This window comes from Mauremys mutica, chromosome 9, assembly GCF_020497125.1.
Source record: "Mauremys mutica isolate MM-2020 ecotype Southern chromosome 9, ASM2049712v1, whole genome shotgun sequence".
NCBI classification, from domain to species: domain Eukaryota; kingdom Metazoa; phylum Chordata; order Testudines; family Geoemydidae; genus Mauremys; species Mauremys mutica.
In genome coordinates, this window is record NC_059080.1 from 80,767,488 (window position 1) to 80,784,559 (window position 17,072).

The following is a 17,072-nucleotide window of genomic DNA, read 5'->3' on the forward strand; positions in this document are numbered from 1 at the left end:
GCGGGCATATGTCAACTCAATATTGTCAGGCTTCTGCATTTATCTTCCAAACGGCGTTTCTTTTTCTTTTAAAAAACCAAGAATGAGAAATATCCTGTTTACTAATATTAATATTGAAATTGTCCCAGTTGGGGCCTCTTGATGGGTATGTCTTTACTGCACAGCTAACCCAATGTGATTGGCACAGGAGTCTGAGCACTTGGCTTGTGCTAGTCCGGGTGTGAGCAGCCACATTGCAAAGTCCTGCCTGAGTTAGTGTCTTCACTACTGCTGCACTCACCGGCCTGGTCTACATTGGTGGGGATCAATCTAAGATACGCAACTTCAGCTACAGGAATAGCGTAGCTGAAGTCAATGTATCTTAGATCGACTTAGAATCAATTACTTTGCGTCCTTGCAGCACGGGATCAATGGCCACCGCTCCCCCGTCGACTTTGCTTCCGCCTCTCGCCGAGCTGGAATTCAGCAGTCGACGAGAGAGCAATCGGGGATCGATTTATTGCGTCTACAATACACGCGATAAATCGATCCCCGATAGATCGATCGCTACCCGCCGATGCGGCGGGTAGTGTAGATGTACCCAACCATGTGTGTGGATTTCATGTCCCATGGTCCTTTGTGCTGCAGCAAGCTGAACTGCTCTATATGGCTCTTCCCCAGTGAATTGTAGGAGAACTTGTCTGTTCTTTTGGGTGCCCAGGGGGAATTGTGGGAAGACACTGGAAGACTATCAGCACTGGAGTAGTTTAGCCTGTATCCTCACTGCAAAGTGGGTGTGTTACCGGCATGAGGTAAAGCATCACTCAAGCTTCTGTCTATATCCCAAGACTGGTCAGTTACCCAGGGCTGAACGCAACACTAATGCTCAGATGAGAGGTTTTTGTGTGTGGACAGGAGCAGGGTTACCACTGAATAAGAGCCCAGGTTAACTCTGCGGTGATAACATACCTCAATGAAGCCTGGTCTACACTTAAGTTTTACCAATATAACTCCGTCAGTTAGGGGTGTGATGTTTTGCTGACATAGCTATACGGGTAAAAGTCCTAGTGTACATGCACTTATATTAGTATTAAGGTGTCTTACACTGGTGTTGCTTATTTTGATTTCCGAATTGGGATAAGCTCTACCAATGTGAACTGCATCCATACTGGGGGGGGAGGGGATTATTTGTTGATTGTTTTTCTCCTTTAGCTGTATTGGCAAAATCAGAGCAGCATTTTACATATAGATAAACCCTTAGAGAAATTTGCACCAGTGTAACTACACCAATGCGGCTACACCAGTGCAAACTCCTAGTGTAGATGCACTGCACTGATGAATAGCAGGGTGATTAAGTCATCCCCAGTTTAACCCCAGTTTACATTTATGCAGCACATCCACATTAGAGGTTTGTATCATTGCAACTACATCTTACATTAGTGCAAATTTCTCCAATGTTAACAGGGCCCAAGACCTTGACATTCGCACCTCCTGTGGTAAATTGGATGGGGAAGAGACACATTTCCCACCATTCCCGACCATCTACCCAGGCTAGGCAGAAGAAGGCGTAGTGACAGCATTAGATTCTTCTAAAATGAGTCGTAGCAGAGCCCTCTTCTATTTGTAAATTGTCTTTAACCCAAACCAAGCAAAGGGCCAAATTAATCCCTGATATTATTGAATCTGGATCATGCAATTTTTCAAAATTCAAGTATGTTCTTATTGTTTATATAACAGTAGCCCTTAAAATCAGGGCCCCATTGTGTTAGGCCTTAAAATGTTGTTTGTATAACAGTAGCATGTAAAATCGGAGATCAGGGCCCCACTGTGTTAGGGTGTGGAGCAGCGGGGCTAAGACAGGCTCCCTGCCTGCCCTGCGGTCCCTGGGGGAGGGTCAGAGGGCTCCAGTCGCTGCCCTCGCCTGCAGGCACCGCCCCCCCACAGCTCCCATGGGCCAGGAACGGAGAACCCTGATGGGCGCAGAGCCCTCTGCCCCCCGCCCCTGGGGCCACGGGACGTGGTGCTGGCTGCTTCTGGGAGCGGCGCGGGACAAGGGCAGGCAGGGAGCCTGTCTTCACCCCGCTGCGTGCCGCTGCCACCCCAGAGCCGTTCAAGGTAAGCGGCGCCGGGCCAGAGCCCGCATCCCAAACCCCTCCTGCACCCTGCACCCCAACCCCCTGCCTTGAGCCCCCTGCCGCATCCCGTATCCCTCCCTGCACCCCAATCCCCTGCCCTGAGCCTCCTCCTGCACTCCACACCCCTCCCTGCACCTCAAGCCCCTGCCCTGAGCTCCCAACCCCCTGCCCTGAGCCCCCTCCCACACTCCGCACCCCCTCCTTCACCCCAACCCCCTGTCCTGAGCCCCGAGCCCCATCCTGCACCCCAGCCCCTTGCCCTGTGCCCCCTCCCGCACTCCACACCCCCTCCTGCACCCCAACCCCCTCCCCTGAGCCCCCTCCTGCATCCCGCACCCCTCCTGCACCCCAACCCCCTCCCCTGAGCCCCCACCTGCACCCCGAACCCCCCCTGCCCTGAGCCCCCTCCTGTACCCCGCACCCCTCCTGCACCGCAACCCCCTGCCCTGACCCCCCTCCTGCACCCCGCATCCCTACTGCACCCCAACCCCCTGCCCTGAGCCCCCTCCCACACTCTGCACCCCTCCTTCACCCCAACCCCCTGTCCTGAGCCCTGAGCCCCATCCTGCACCCCAGCCCCTTGCCCTGTGCCCCCTCCCGCACTCCACACCCCCTCCTGCACCCCAACCCCCTCCCCTGAGCCCCCAACTGCACCCCAACACCCCCCTGCCCTGAGCCCCCTCCTGCACCCCAACCCCCTGCCTTGAGCCCCCTGCCGCATCCCGCAACCCCCCTGCGCCCCAACCCCCTGCCCTGAGCCTCCTCCTGCACTCCACACCCCTCCTGCACCCCACACTCCCTCCCGCACCCAAACCCCCTACCCCAGCCCTACATTCATGGCCCTGCATGCAATTTCCCCACCCAGATGTGGTCCTCGGGCCAAAAAGTTTGCCCACCCCTGTGTTAGGCACTGTACACATGGTAAGACACAGACAAAGGACTTGCAATCTAAATGGACAAGACAGACAAAGGTCATTATTAATATCATCCCCTGTTACTCTCGGGGGACTGAGGCATAGAGAAGTTAAGAGACTTGCCCAAAGCCACAGAGCCAGTAATTGTGTCCAGATCCGCTGAATCTCAGAGCAGGGCCTTGTGCACACAGACACTTTTCCAGTCCCTTGTTTTTAGAAACATCAGATTCGAATTTTTTTAACCTTTGAAACATCGTGTTTTGTTTTATCTTCTCAACTCCCAAATGGCTGAAGGTCATTTTGCTCAAAACTTCAAACCAAAAAACAACCTTGAGCAATGACTAAGAAGGGGGAATGTTATCCCAAAAGGGAATGTTTTGGGAAGCGATTAGCATATGAAAAGTAGGGATTATATGTAAACTGTTTTCCAGCATCAACAACAGCCAGGCCCATTACAGCTTTGCATCCACTATCATGGGCACTATAGAAATTTGTAAATAAAAAGCAAAGCTTCCTCTGCTTTCATGGGAAGCCATTATGAAACTCAGGCTCCACATTGCAAACAATCAGACATTGTGGCTGTCACTGCAAAAACATTCACTTGATAAAGAAACTTCTGTCCATTTTTTTTTGTTATATGCGCATCATACTATTTTGCAGCTATTTCTGCACTGCCAGTATGCTCTAACTTTGCACTTACCGCAGTCCCATTAAATGCCATTTGCTACTTTTCCTTCAAAGAGCACATTTTATCTAAATCCCATAGAACAGCACTAATATCTAGAAGATAATGCAGCTTACTACTGATATCATCAAATTGTTTGTTGATTGTTATCCCTGTCTCTTGTTGATTATGTAACAAAAAACCAAAGACCTCAGAGACAGTCCCAAGGGAATTTCACTGGTAACCTTATCTGTGCAGGACTAGTTTTCAATGATAACTACATTTCATATTTCCTGACAAGTTTTTTTAAATTCATTCTGCAACAATTCTTCCAATCCTTTGTACAACCTTCCATTAAGCCTATTCCATTGGATTTAATCAAACCTGCTTAGAAGTCCATGAACACAAGATAAACAAGAACTCATATTTTTGTAAAATTCATAAAACCCTCATTAAAGCTGGGCAAATGTCCTAAGTTAGTAATCACGTGTATCCATGCTGGAAACATGTGTAAGGCCCACCTGAAAGCAGTTTGAGGGTGTTTCATTCATTGAGGAAGCAGAAAAAGTACAAAATGACTGAGTCCACTAGCAACTTAGGAAGAGAATACCCTCAAGCGGGTAGGCAGGGAGGGTGCTGGGGCTATTTTTGAAGTGCCAGAGCTTAGATCTGTCCTGTATATGAGGTGCTGGAGCAATGCTCTGGACTGCTCTGGCAGCACTACACCGTGGCAGAGACAAACTGGGGTTGGGGGGAGACTAAGCCACCCACTGACACCCACCACCTATGCATGGGTCTGAATCTCCTTTCACCACCATCAATATTCCTTATTTATACCAGTGCAAGAGAGGGGAGACTCCGGCTTCTGGTCTCTGCCTGGAAAACCTACACTCATTTACATGACTCACCAGGATCTGAACCAAATATTTTAGAGAAAATTGGTAATTTCCCCCTTCCTCAGATTTGCCTCACTGTTAAGATGGGTTTGCCATTGGGATACATCCATCACTGCTCCACTCACAAAAGCGAGACTATACAACCAAATTAAAGCAAGATACATGTAACTGCATCCCATATCACAGCTGTTCAACTAACAGCGTAGCTTGTGTAAGGAGGATCCAGGCTGAGGCAGCTTCCCTCATTTTCCAGTCAGTGTGCCACACGTTCCAGTAGGAGGCTGCAGCACGTGACTTTACAGGAAGATGACCATGCTTCATTGAACAAAAAGCAGCCATTGGGGAGGACTGAGAGGCTTTCAAAACTACTCTTAAATAATGAGCATGCCAGATCTTTAAGAGCCACCCTGTTCCTGAGTTAAACATGCCCATGTATTATTATTTTATATATAATTGAATATCAACATTTTCGTGGAACTGGGGGGCATTCAGATCTCACATACAGCAGGGTAAATCCAGAATTGTGCCACCAAAGTTAATGGAGTGATCCTGAACTTACTCTAACGTAACTAAGATCCAGTCTGGTCCTTTATCTTTATTGGAGATCAGTGCACAAGATGTTTCACTCAAGGGCATCTTAACTGTTCAGTTTACAATGTCTCACATGGAATTCGGACCTAAAGAGGCCCCTGTGTGAACACATACCAAACCCCTAATCATGAAGATTGCTTGTGCTTTAACTAACATAACACCAATCACTATTTCACAGTGTATTTCCTAATTCCGTCTCTTCAATCAAATATTTATAATTCAGTAGAAAACTAGGATGTGTAAATAGATTTGGAGCTAACTTCTGTGATCAAAATGTATTAAACATTTGATTTTCCATCCTTCGATTTTGAAAATATGACATGATGTTTTTGCTGTGTACAATTACAGTCCTCTATAAATGCTTCCTATTAATAAATTCAATGGCAGTTATGTAGCTAAAGCTGTAGTTCTCAAACTTTTGTACTGGTGACCCCTTTCACATAGCAAGCCTCTGAGTGCGACCCTCTCTTATAAATTAAAAACACTTTTTTATATATTTAACATCATTAAAAATGCTGGAGGCAAAGTGGGGCTTGGGGTGGAGACTAACAGCTTGCGACCCCCCATGTAATACCCTCACGACCCCCTGAGGGGTCCGAACCCCCAGTTTGAGAAGCCCTGAGTTAAAGCCTTTTTACAATTGCAGAGGATAATGTTGACATACAACCTAAATTAGGGTTGCCAGTTTGGTAATATTTAAAAACCGGACACTCCAAAGAGAGTGCCAGAACCTCCCCTGCCTTCCCCCAAAGCCCCACCCTGCCCCACCTCTCCCCCCGAGGCCCTGCCCCCATCCACTTTTCTTCCTGTCTCCCTCCCTCTCCTCTACAGTCGCTTGCTGCTTTTTCCCCCTCCCACCCCCTGCCCGGGTCAGAAGGGACTCACCTGCAGAGCTGGGGCTGGGAGCTGCAGCCGCCGGATGCAGGGAGGAGACGGCCCCATCTAAGTAGGGGCTGGTGTGTGTGAAGACCCGGCGCCTCCCCGCTTCCCTCACCTGCAGTAACTGGATTTTGGGTTTCTGGTCAGTATATCTGACCAGACACCATCAGGTCCCCTTTTCAACCAGACTTTCCGGTTGAAAACTAGGCACCTGGCCACCCTACCTAAAATATGAATCTAAATTTACACTTTGTAATAATAATTCTTTGCCGTTCTGCAGCACCTTCACTGCAAGGTTTTCAAAGTGCACACACTGAATTAATGAACTCTAAGTATTAAGTACTACAGACACATAGCTAGTCAATAGCAGAACTAGGATTAGAACCCAGGAACGCCTCACTCTGAACCCACACTCATCCCTCAAGTATGATTATGCTATTTTACAGCTGAGTCCACTGAGAAGTTAAGGGATTTGCCCAATGCACACATAGCAAGTCAGTAGTAGAGAGAAGACCAGAACACAGAAATCCTGACTTTCAGTATCATGTTCTAATTGTTAGACAATGCTTCCATCCCAAACAAAAAGAACGACCTGATTTCCAGAAGTGCTAAGCACCCATCTGTCCTACTGACCTCAAATGCAGTGGTAAAGCTTGAACACTTCTGAAAATCAGAGCCAAGTAGCTTAACTGCCCTCAAAGTTTGAGTGCAACCATTTGTACACACAAAAATGTGTGTGTGAATCAAATGGGTAACCGCATAAAGAAATCAGCATTTTTTGCATAATTGTACATATATTCAAAAATGTTGATTCTGAGAGACATGACAAAACTATGGTGGTAAAGGTTCAAAGAGCACCAACTAATCTGTGCTGATGTACAGAATTAGATCTGAAATTATAATTTTTTAAAAAATATTTAATTCTTTAAGTTTGATCACTTGTACAGTTTTATATGATTGCTTTATTTGCAAATTATGGCATTTAGCATTTTCACCATGCTGTGAAAATGCTGGTCTGTGAAACTGACCAGCTATGCTCTTAGCTATCCAAAGGACAATCAACTATACTGTGGCAAAAAAAGATTTACCCTTTTTTTTTTAAGCAGACTATAATTGCCAACATTGGTATTTGGCCAGGACATTGAGGCTAATACCGCTACAGTTGCCCAAAAAATGCCATAGGATCTTTAATGGCCACAAATAATCAGGACTCTGTTTTACATTTCATCCAAAAAGAAGCATCTCCAGCAGCTGGATGCTTTCTAACATAATGCTGGGGAACTGATTACCAGCTTACAGGGGAGACGACTGCCACTTACAGAATAATCCTCATCACTTCCCAAAGCACACTGTGTTTTCTTAAAGCTCTCGCCTTCAGGAACTGACCAGGTCAGCACAGCCTCAGTTTGTGGGATCTGATGTGTTTACAGCCTGATGTGGTATGGCTCCAGATTAGCAAACCTTTTATCAAGGCTGCAGACCTAAACCTTTTATCTAGTGTAGAAAGACACAACCATTTAATTGCATGCATGGCCAGCTCCCAAAACCCATTGCAACACATTGTCATATCATTATTGCAAGCAAAGATTGCACACACAGTTAAGAAGTTTACACAGCTTAATCATCTTCATTGCAAGGGGAACAGACCAGCAGCCTTAGAACAGATGGAAGCTTTTACATAGCCATTTGACTACGTGTTTCCCCATGTTCCCTTACTGGTGCTCAGGGTCACATATTCTCTCCTATACCATGTAATGCTAGAAGTTTCTGATTTCCAAAATGGGTGAGGACTGGATCTTGGGCTGCTCAGTGTCAGCCAGGGGCTGGGGAATGAGTCCCAAGAGTGGGGAAGGAGGGGTGAACGGTCAGGTACTATCTTAGCCAGAGGAATGGGCCTCAGGAGGGGGCTGGAGAGTGGCAGGGGAGTGTCAGCCAGGAGAGTGGGTCCCAAGGTGGGTTGGTGGTGACTGGATATGGTGCCAGCTGGGAAGCAGGTCCTGGGCATGGTCACCTCTGGCATACAAAAAAACCAAGACATCCGGGAGGATACTGAGCTCATAAAACTGCACAGCTGGCAGTATGTTGTGAGCACCCTTGCAGATTTTGCAGGCTAGCTGCCTCAAAAAGGGGATCATCTTGGGAAAACCTGGACAGGTGGCTGGGTATGGGATCAGCTAGGGAGTGGGGCCCTTGCATGGAGTAGGGGTTTCAGTGTCAGCCAGAGAGGTGGGCCCCAGGGGTGACGGGTGGCCAGATAAGGTGTTGGCCAGGACGCTGGAGTCTCTCTCCCCATGAGTGCCAGGTCAGCCCTGGCAGTGTGGTGGCTCCATTCAGTGGAAGCATTTAACCCCCTTGGATGGGCCCTATGTTGCACTGATAAATTAGTGCTTTGGTCATTTTTCTTTAGTGGTTTACTTAAAGTGTTAAAACATTCTCATTTCAGTCTGGTCACCTTTGGCGTTTTAGTGTGCCGTGCTGTACTGCAAATACAGTGCATCTACACAGTTCTAGCAACACAGCAGAGAGTTAGTTCAGAGTAAGAAGACTTTAAAAAAAATAAAGTTTTAAGCTTCCCCAAGGACAAAAATGTAGTGCTCTGTAGCCCACTCAGCACAAAGAAAATTCAGCAGAAATGTTGGTCACAAACAGCTTTCTGGGAATCTGAATCCCACCCCCATTCCTTGGCTCCAATTGGGAATTCTATACTCAGTCCTTACTTAGGCAAACTCCGGTCAAAGTACTTTGCCTGAGAACTCGATAAGGACTGTAGGTTTGGCTGCTTTGTCAGGGGTCTTCCACTGAAGCAGATTTGCTTAGGCCTGGTCTACACTGGGGGGGGAGGGGTCGAACTAAGGTACGCAAGTTCAGCTACGCGAATAGCGTAGCTGAACTCAAACTACCTTAGTTCAAACTACTTACCCGTCCAGACGCCGCGGAATTGAAGTCCGCGGCTCCCCCGTCGACTCCGCCACCGCCGTTCGCGGTGGTGGAGTTCCGGAGTCGACGGGAGCACGTTCGGAGTTCGATATATCGCGTCTAGATGAGACGCGATATATCGAACTCTGAGAAATCGATCGCTACCCGCCAACCCGGGCGGGTAGTATGGACGTACCCTTAGTCACTGGTAAACAGTCCTCAACAATGCCAATGGCAGTTGCACCTCCTTTGAGGCACTATTTGAACCAGAGGAAAGGATTCTGGAGTGCATCCATGAAGGAGACAGTTGCTAAATGCAGAGGTCACAGTGTGAAAAGGTTAAAAAATCCTACCCGAAGCAGAAAGCAGTCTGCCTGTCCCAGGAGCCATGTTCAACAGGCTGTCCTGCTTTACAGCCAAAAAGACCTGACATGGACACACCACAAACAACGACTCATAATTCAGGAAGAAATCTTACTAATGCACCCAATACAATGAGGAATGGCCCATATTCATTTCTACTTTTGCCAGTGTCCCAGGCCTGGCCAGTTTAGCCAGAGGAAGGGCACAGGATTGGATGCCAGCTTCTCTTGAATTCCAATTCTGGATCTATGTAATAAGCATTAATTACCTTGTTTGCTTGATGAAGAGAAGCAAACACAGCAAAGCACCTGCAATAACTATACAAGACAAATGTCAAGCTAAAGGAAGTCATATTACATAACTGTCCCTTATTGTTTGAACATGATGCCTCCAAAAGTTTCTCATTTAATTTGTTTATAACTCCAGGCAATAATGATTCATGCAACATTTTTAACCCATAATGGAGAAGGACCTTAATTAGCATTGCATGCAGTCTGTTTTTCTTTGAAGTTTTATAAATGAGTCATTTAAAACGTTCTGAAATCCAGGACCTGGAATTTACATATATGGGCCCAATCCCACAGCCCTTACTCTCACAACCAAACCCACGGATGTCAGTGGAATCACTGGGATTACGTGTGTGAGTCAGAGCAATAGAGGGCTTGGCCTTGACCTCATTTAAGTCAAAGACAAAACGCCCTTTGATTTCAGTGGAGAAAAGTCAGGCCAAATAAGTGTGCCAGAGAGGTGGGATTTGGACAGTGAGTGAATGGTTCGTCACTGCAGCCATTATTTGCACTCACTGGTGGCTACTGAATCCCCACAATGTTGGATAAAGCTCCAGAATTCTGCTCTAGGGCCCAACCACCCTGGCAGATGAGTACGCACAATCCCACTGAATTCACTTGATGAGCAGATTCAGGCCTGAGATGCTTCTTTAAACCAGTGGCGGTTCATGGCTTTCAGCAGAATCCTACCTTTCCTTCTACCTCTCCTACAGGCCTATAATAGCCACAGCCAACTCTCCCTGAACAAAATCCATGGTTTATGACACCACACACCCTCCTCCATTTTAGTGAAAGAGTTGTAGGTCTGCCACATAACTGCTGGCCTTGATCTCATTTCTTTTTTTCAAATGTGCCATCTATTTGGGGCTTCCTGAAAACGTTAACAGGGACAGCCCAGCCCAAACATGAGAAACTGGCCCAGGTCCAGCACAAAGACTGGAGGTCTGCTGCCTGCAATTCTTTCAGCAAGCGGCAAGAAGTCATCATATACTTGGAATGAGTGTGGGGAATCCACATGCCGGACTGGGAGGGGGAATGAGTTACAGACCTAGAGTAGGGAGCATACATTTCTAATGGTGAGACATCTGTGGATAAATAATGAATTTACAGAGTCAAAGACCTCAAAGTAATCTTGTTAATGCAAATAAACAAAATAAAGTCATGTTGTGCATCTGAGTGTTAGTGCAGAACAATGCTTCTACATTGCAGTGAAAACATCTGAAGTATCCAATTCAAAGCCTAGTAGGCAGTACAACATGCCTGTTACTGTCCTGATTTATTTGATGCCTACTGATATACACCTCTACCCCGATATAATGCGGTCCTCAGGGGCCAAAAAATCTTACCGCGTTATAGGTGAAACCACGTTATATCGAACTTGCTTTGATCCACCAGAGTGCCCAGTCCCATCCCCCCAGAGCACTGCTTTACCACGTTATATCCAAATTCGTGTTATATCGGGTCGCGTTATATTGTGGTACAGGTGTACTAGTGATTCACATCCTCTATGTTGAAATCTTGACATACAACAGGAAGAAGCTTCCTAATTTTCAACCAGCTTTCTAGACCCAACAAAACAAGCTTCTGTGTTTCCCAGTTTATCTTCTGTTATTTGACAGTCTAACCAATCCAAGACTAATGTTTGTGCACTAACAAGGCTGTTTCCAATTTCTGAGCCCTGAGTACTTACTTTAAAACAGAAAATAAAAGAAGAGAAATACACACACACGTTCTCTCTGTAACCTAATAAGACAGTAGAATCAATGCTGCAAAGAGGAGTAGGGAACATGTTTTTTCTCTGTGGGGTCAATTCACCCAGGATCTTCTCTATTTCCAGCTAATGCAGACCCAGCCATAGCTCCTTTGGCAGCAAAAGTCCACCCACAAGTGAGTAACAGTGAAGCCAGTTATTGAGAAGACCTGTAGATGATGAATTAACCTTTTTTACATTCTTTTTCACCATCCAAACAAACTGGAACCTGAAATTCTCCTCTGCTTAGAGATAAGCAATATGTAGGAAAAGGCACGAAAGCAGCATCACACCTACGAGTAATTAAACTTTGGGCTAGTCTACACTGGCAACACTAAAGCGCTGCCGTGGCAGCGGTTTAACATGCCTTGTGTGGTCGCAGCGTGGCGCTGGGAAAGAGCTCTCACAGCAGAGAGCTCTAAAAAAAACCACCTCAATGAGGGGCGCAGCTCCCAGTGCTGGACAGCGCTGGGGCACTGTTTACACTGGTGCTTTAGAGCACTGCAACTTGCTGCACTCTGGGGGGAGGGAGGTTTCACACCCCTGAGCAAGAAAGTTGCAGCGCTGTTAATTGCCAGTGTAGACAGGCCCTTAGTTTATGTTAGTCTCAGTCATCCTTGCAAGTAAGATAGTTACAACCCTTCTGGTCTTCACTGGTGCAGAGAATATAGCAAAAGAAAGTCAAAACACCAAGTTTCCTTTGTTACTTTTCAATAAAGCACCTGAATTTACAGAATAAAAAGTCAGTTTCACATGAAACAAGGTAATGGACACATTAACGTAACAAAGACCTTACTGCCCATTTCCACATTTGTGTATATAATATATGTGCCTCTCTTTATCCCCCATCTAAACTACCGTATATACTTGTTCATTAGCTCGTTCGTTTATAAGCCGACCCCCCAAAATGGATAGGTAAAAATAGCAAAAAATGTATGACCCTTTCATCAGCCGACCCTATATTTCAGGGGTTGGAAAACTTTGGCTCCCGGCCCATCAGGGTAAGCCGCTCGCGGGTCGGGACGTTTTGTTTACTTGGAGCGTCTACAGGGATGGAGCCCCTCAGCTCCCTGTGGCCACCATTCGCTGTTCCCAGCCAATGTTTTAAATAGAGTTTAAAATCATCAAATTTTGGTATAGACCCGTTTATAAGCTGATCCCCGCTCTTCGATGCATCACTTTTTTACCAAAAATATTTGGCTTATGAACGAGTATATACGGTAGTTATACTACAGATCACAGTCACAGACAATAGGGCTGGAAAAGCCTTTCTGGTCCAGTCCCCTGGATAAAGCACTTTCCTTTTCACTAATCTCTCATGTGTCCTACCTTGCCCTCTCTCAAACACCTCTTTCGTTTCATACAGCATTTTGCAATCCGTGCATGGAAGAAACAATATCATGGGCAAAGTATTAATATTGTGTCTCCAAACTGTACATGTTAAACTCCCTTTACCTCACCTCAGAAGTTGTATCTCCTAATCATTTTACTCCTGAATGTGATGTATCTCATGAAAATAAGAGAGTTCATCATCAACATTTGTACTTAGCCGTCTGAGTAAAGAGACTATCAGAAGAAATGCTGTCCTTACAGAATGCAGATTTTATATTGGCAGACTCTGGCTACCTCTACCCACAGCAACTTCCTTTCCATGACTCCTCTTCCATTTTCTTTGACAGCAAGGGGAGTGAACCTGCAGTTTTGGAGCCATATGTGTCTCAGTAGCTAAAATGTTGTGGCTCTCCGCATCACCACCTGGATACATGCCTGTAGCTCTGGTATTCTGAAATACCAAATGTGATTCCTTCCATCTTCCTTCATGTACCCCTCTCCTCCAGATTTCTGCTAGGGTTTATATGTCCTGCCCTGAACCCTCCTGCATACCACCAGACCCTTTAAATCAGAGGTTTTCAAACTGTGGGGTGCACACACACCCCAAGGGGGCATGGAGGAATGTTCGGGGGGGGAAGGCTCCAGGAGCCACCTCCACCTCCTGACTCACCTCTTTTTGTCTGGGTTGGGGTGTGGGGGTGCAACCAAAATTTTAACTCAAAGGGGGAGCTCAGCTCAAAAAGTTTGAAAACTGTTGCTTTAAATTGTGGTTCTCCCCCCTGCCCATCAACAGTTATGTGTCATCTCTGGCTGCATCCAGTGTAGGCAGGTCCAGTCTTTCTTCTCTTGATCTCTGGACTGAGGCTTTTCCCAACACTTTACAGATAGTACACAGGGACTTAGGTCTCTGGGTCAGCACCTGGGACCAGAGCTTGCAGATGATTAAGTGAGAGCCATGGCTGAGCTCTCTGGTCCTCACAGAACTCTCAATACAACTCTCCCAAATTCAGTCCTGCCCCTCCTGAGCCCTTTACTGCCTCTCCCCTCAGAAAATAGTCCTTAGCTTCTGATTCATTTTAAAGGTCTCTGCTGGCTGTTCTCAGACTCTACTGGCTATTTTCCAAAGAGGTGGCTATTTTTATGGCTACTGGAGCCAAAACCTGAATTCTGGTAAGAAAGGGAATAATTTTGGTTCTAGAGTCACAGCTGCAAGTGGGACTATATTTGTGTGAGCCCCCTAGCTCCACAGAGAAGGCTGTCAGGGCCCACAAACAAATGCTAAATTTCACAGAGGTTACATAAGAAAAAACGAGTTGTTGTCCGTGATTCATTTCTTGATAGCTAGGGATGGTAATGCATGAACAGGCCAAACACTGCTATTCCCATGTTGTCGGCTATGAAATATCAAAACTAATTTACTCACTGTTACTCCCAGTGTACCACTTTGCCATCAGAGCCTTCATCAGAACCGTGAAATTACCACTTGAACAATTTTAAATTAGTGGCTCATCATTTCAGATAGACACTAAATTTCTTCACAGCATATTCCAAATGCCTATTCTCTGCCAAGAGAGGGGTAAATGCTGAGAGTTTGTTGAAACTGAGTTTCTTAACTCACCAGGATGAAACACACCTGTGCATCTTCTCTCACACCAGGCTCAACAGCCTCTATTTACATTAGGCCTTTAAAGGCTTCACTGTGACCCTGCTCTTACTCATGCTGCTTAGCAATTACTCACAAAAGTAGTCATGTTGACTTTGAGCCTCAAACAGATATGCAGACTAGGGGCCTGATCCTGTAACACTTACTGCTAAGCATGAGTCAATGGGACTATGTAATGTTGGGTCCTACAGGGGATCACTTAATCCAACACTAAAAGGGAAGCACTTTTACAAGTATTACAAGGGCCCTGGCTGTGCCATCCTTACCAGTTCATACGCTCCCTTGAGCACAGCGCCTGCAGCCACTCTTGATTCTTATGTGGACTGCATAAAGATGGGGCCTGGCTCCTTCCTTCCTCCCATCCCCATTGCACTCTATGGAAGGTCCAGGCTTAATCTAGACTCAAATGAGGACCAATTGGGGATTAAGGCTATGCTGACAAGATAACAGGATTTTTTTTATATAACACATTTATTTCACACATTTAAAAATCTAACTGACACATTTTCCCCTGAGGTTGTCTGTAAAATATTGGTCAAACAGCATTACCATCATTAAGCTATTATATGAGCTATAAACCCAGGGGGACCAGTTTAGCTCTTAACTACACCGACGCAACTTCATTGAAGTAAATGGGGTTGCACAGATGTAACCGAGAGGAGAACATGGACCTTCTTTTGTTAAAATGGAGTGAGGCAAACTTGAGCTGCATAAATCAAATATGCAAGGGGGGATTGGGTTGTATTGTATTTATTTTTATTTTTACTCTTTGTCCTTGAGCTGCCTTCTTCCACAAAAAGGAATGGCAATGTTACAAACTGAAAAGGATTAAACAAAATGTACAATAGACAGTTAATGTTATATTTGGCAGGAGGAAAAGTAGCTACCAAATGGCCTTTGAAAGAACTACAACATAAATTAAATATTTCAGTCTGAAATGTGCCTATCTGTAGATGCACACTTTGAAATAAGCTCTGTTACACAAAGGAAATTATAAGAGCTGAAAAGCTAAACCAATGAAGTCTTATTTATCTCTACCACTTTTAAGGGCTTTAGCAAAGCTCCCTTTTAAAAAGCTAATTCTTGTATCTCTTACCTCCTTTGCTTCCTAAAACAGATGGAGTGGCACTTTGTCCTCTTTACTTCATCATATACATAAACTTAATCTAGAGTTTTGTGTAACAAAAATAGAAACCTCCAAAATATAAATACAGTTCTTGGAACAGTAATATACTAAATCCTCAATACATGTGTCCATCCTCCTAGAGGATAGACCAACAAATCTCATCCCAGCACTTTATTTATGGATTAGAGAACACCAGTGTCCATTCAGATAGCATCAGATATTGGTAACGGTCAGAAAATATTTATCATAATAAATTACACATGGTAAATACAAATTGCCGTGAAGAAAGTTAGTATCTGAACTTTGAAGTCATACTCTTTAAAAAATCATTAAACACAAGTTTGTTAGTGTTAAAAAGATATTTGGGACAAATGTCACAAAGCTATTTTGGGAATATTTCAGAATAAAAGATATTGCTGCAAAATGTTTTCTGAACTTAGTTAGAGAAACCAGTACCTTGCCAAATTTATCCAAACACTTCTAATATTTTTAATATTTTAGTGTATTTAAATATTTTTATTTTAGTGTTGATGTTGATCTATTGTAACTTTTTCTTTAAAAGCACACTACCTAAAACCATTACTAATGACAGGCAGCATACAAAAACTATAACATATTTAATGGATAGGATCATGATTTCTTCCTCTATTTCACTATATCAATTATTTTCATCCCATTTACAGGCTTAAGCTAATTACGATTTTCCACCCACCACTTACTTTAGTTGAACAATATTAGGCATCATAAATTGCAAATTACTGAAGAAAGTTGTTCAGATCTTCTTTCTTATATAATACTCCTTGGTAGAACATATACAGGTCAACAGATATTGTTTGATCAGAACTTTACACACAATTTTGCCTAGATTCATACTATTTGTAAGTGCTACTGGAGAAAAATAGGTGAGGTTCTCATGCAAACCTGTATATCACGGCAAAATGACTTGTAGATTAAATGATCAGGAATGTTTATATTGTCAAGTAATTTGTATTAATTTAAAATGACACAGAAGTGCAATTTGTCAATCTGATTAAAGTGATAGCTCATAAAATCCTACATTTTCACGGGGTCACGTACTTTTGAATGAATGAAAAAAAAACCCAGTTTTTCCACTCAGAATACACAGTAATATCTACCACAATTATTTCATGTTATCAATGTCCAAATAAACATAAAATGCAACTTACCGTTGATAAAGTATAAAATATAAGTGATCTTTCCTATAAACACTTCCAGAAATGTACATGATCTTTCTATAGTATTTCCAAAACCAAAAAATCCTTACCTTTTTCTGGACTTAAATTTTTATATACTTCAAGGTCTGCCATTAAATTTGTTATTGTTATGCATTATTGACAGACACAATGGAATAGCTCCCTGAAGGAAAGCCTCAATTCAGTCTTCACGTCTACAAAGATAAAACATTTGGAAAGCAATCCTTAGAACCAGATGAGAATTCTGCCAGTGCTGTCATTTATGAGCCATAATGAGGTCTTTGTGATCCATAAGACAGAGACAGGAAAATATAAATCCATGAGATATTATACAACTTTGTTCAAAGCTGAAAAGCACAGCCT

The 17,072-nt window shown here is 44.4% G+C and overlaps 1 protein-coding gene across 1 annotated transcript in view; it reads right to left on the reverse strand.

The window, feature by feature from the left end:
* The window catches only part of PLCH1 (phospholipase C eta 1), a 137,581-nt gene that overhangs the window by 93,918 nt on the left and 26,591 nt on the right, over positions 1-17,072 (reverse strand). The gene's annotated exons all lie outside the window — the stretch shown is intronic.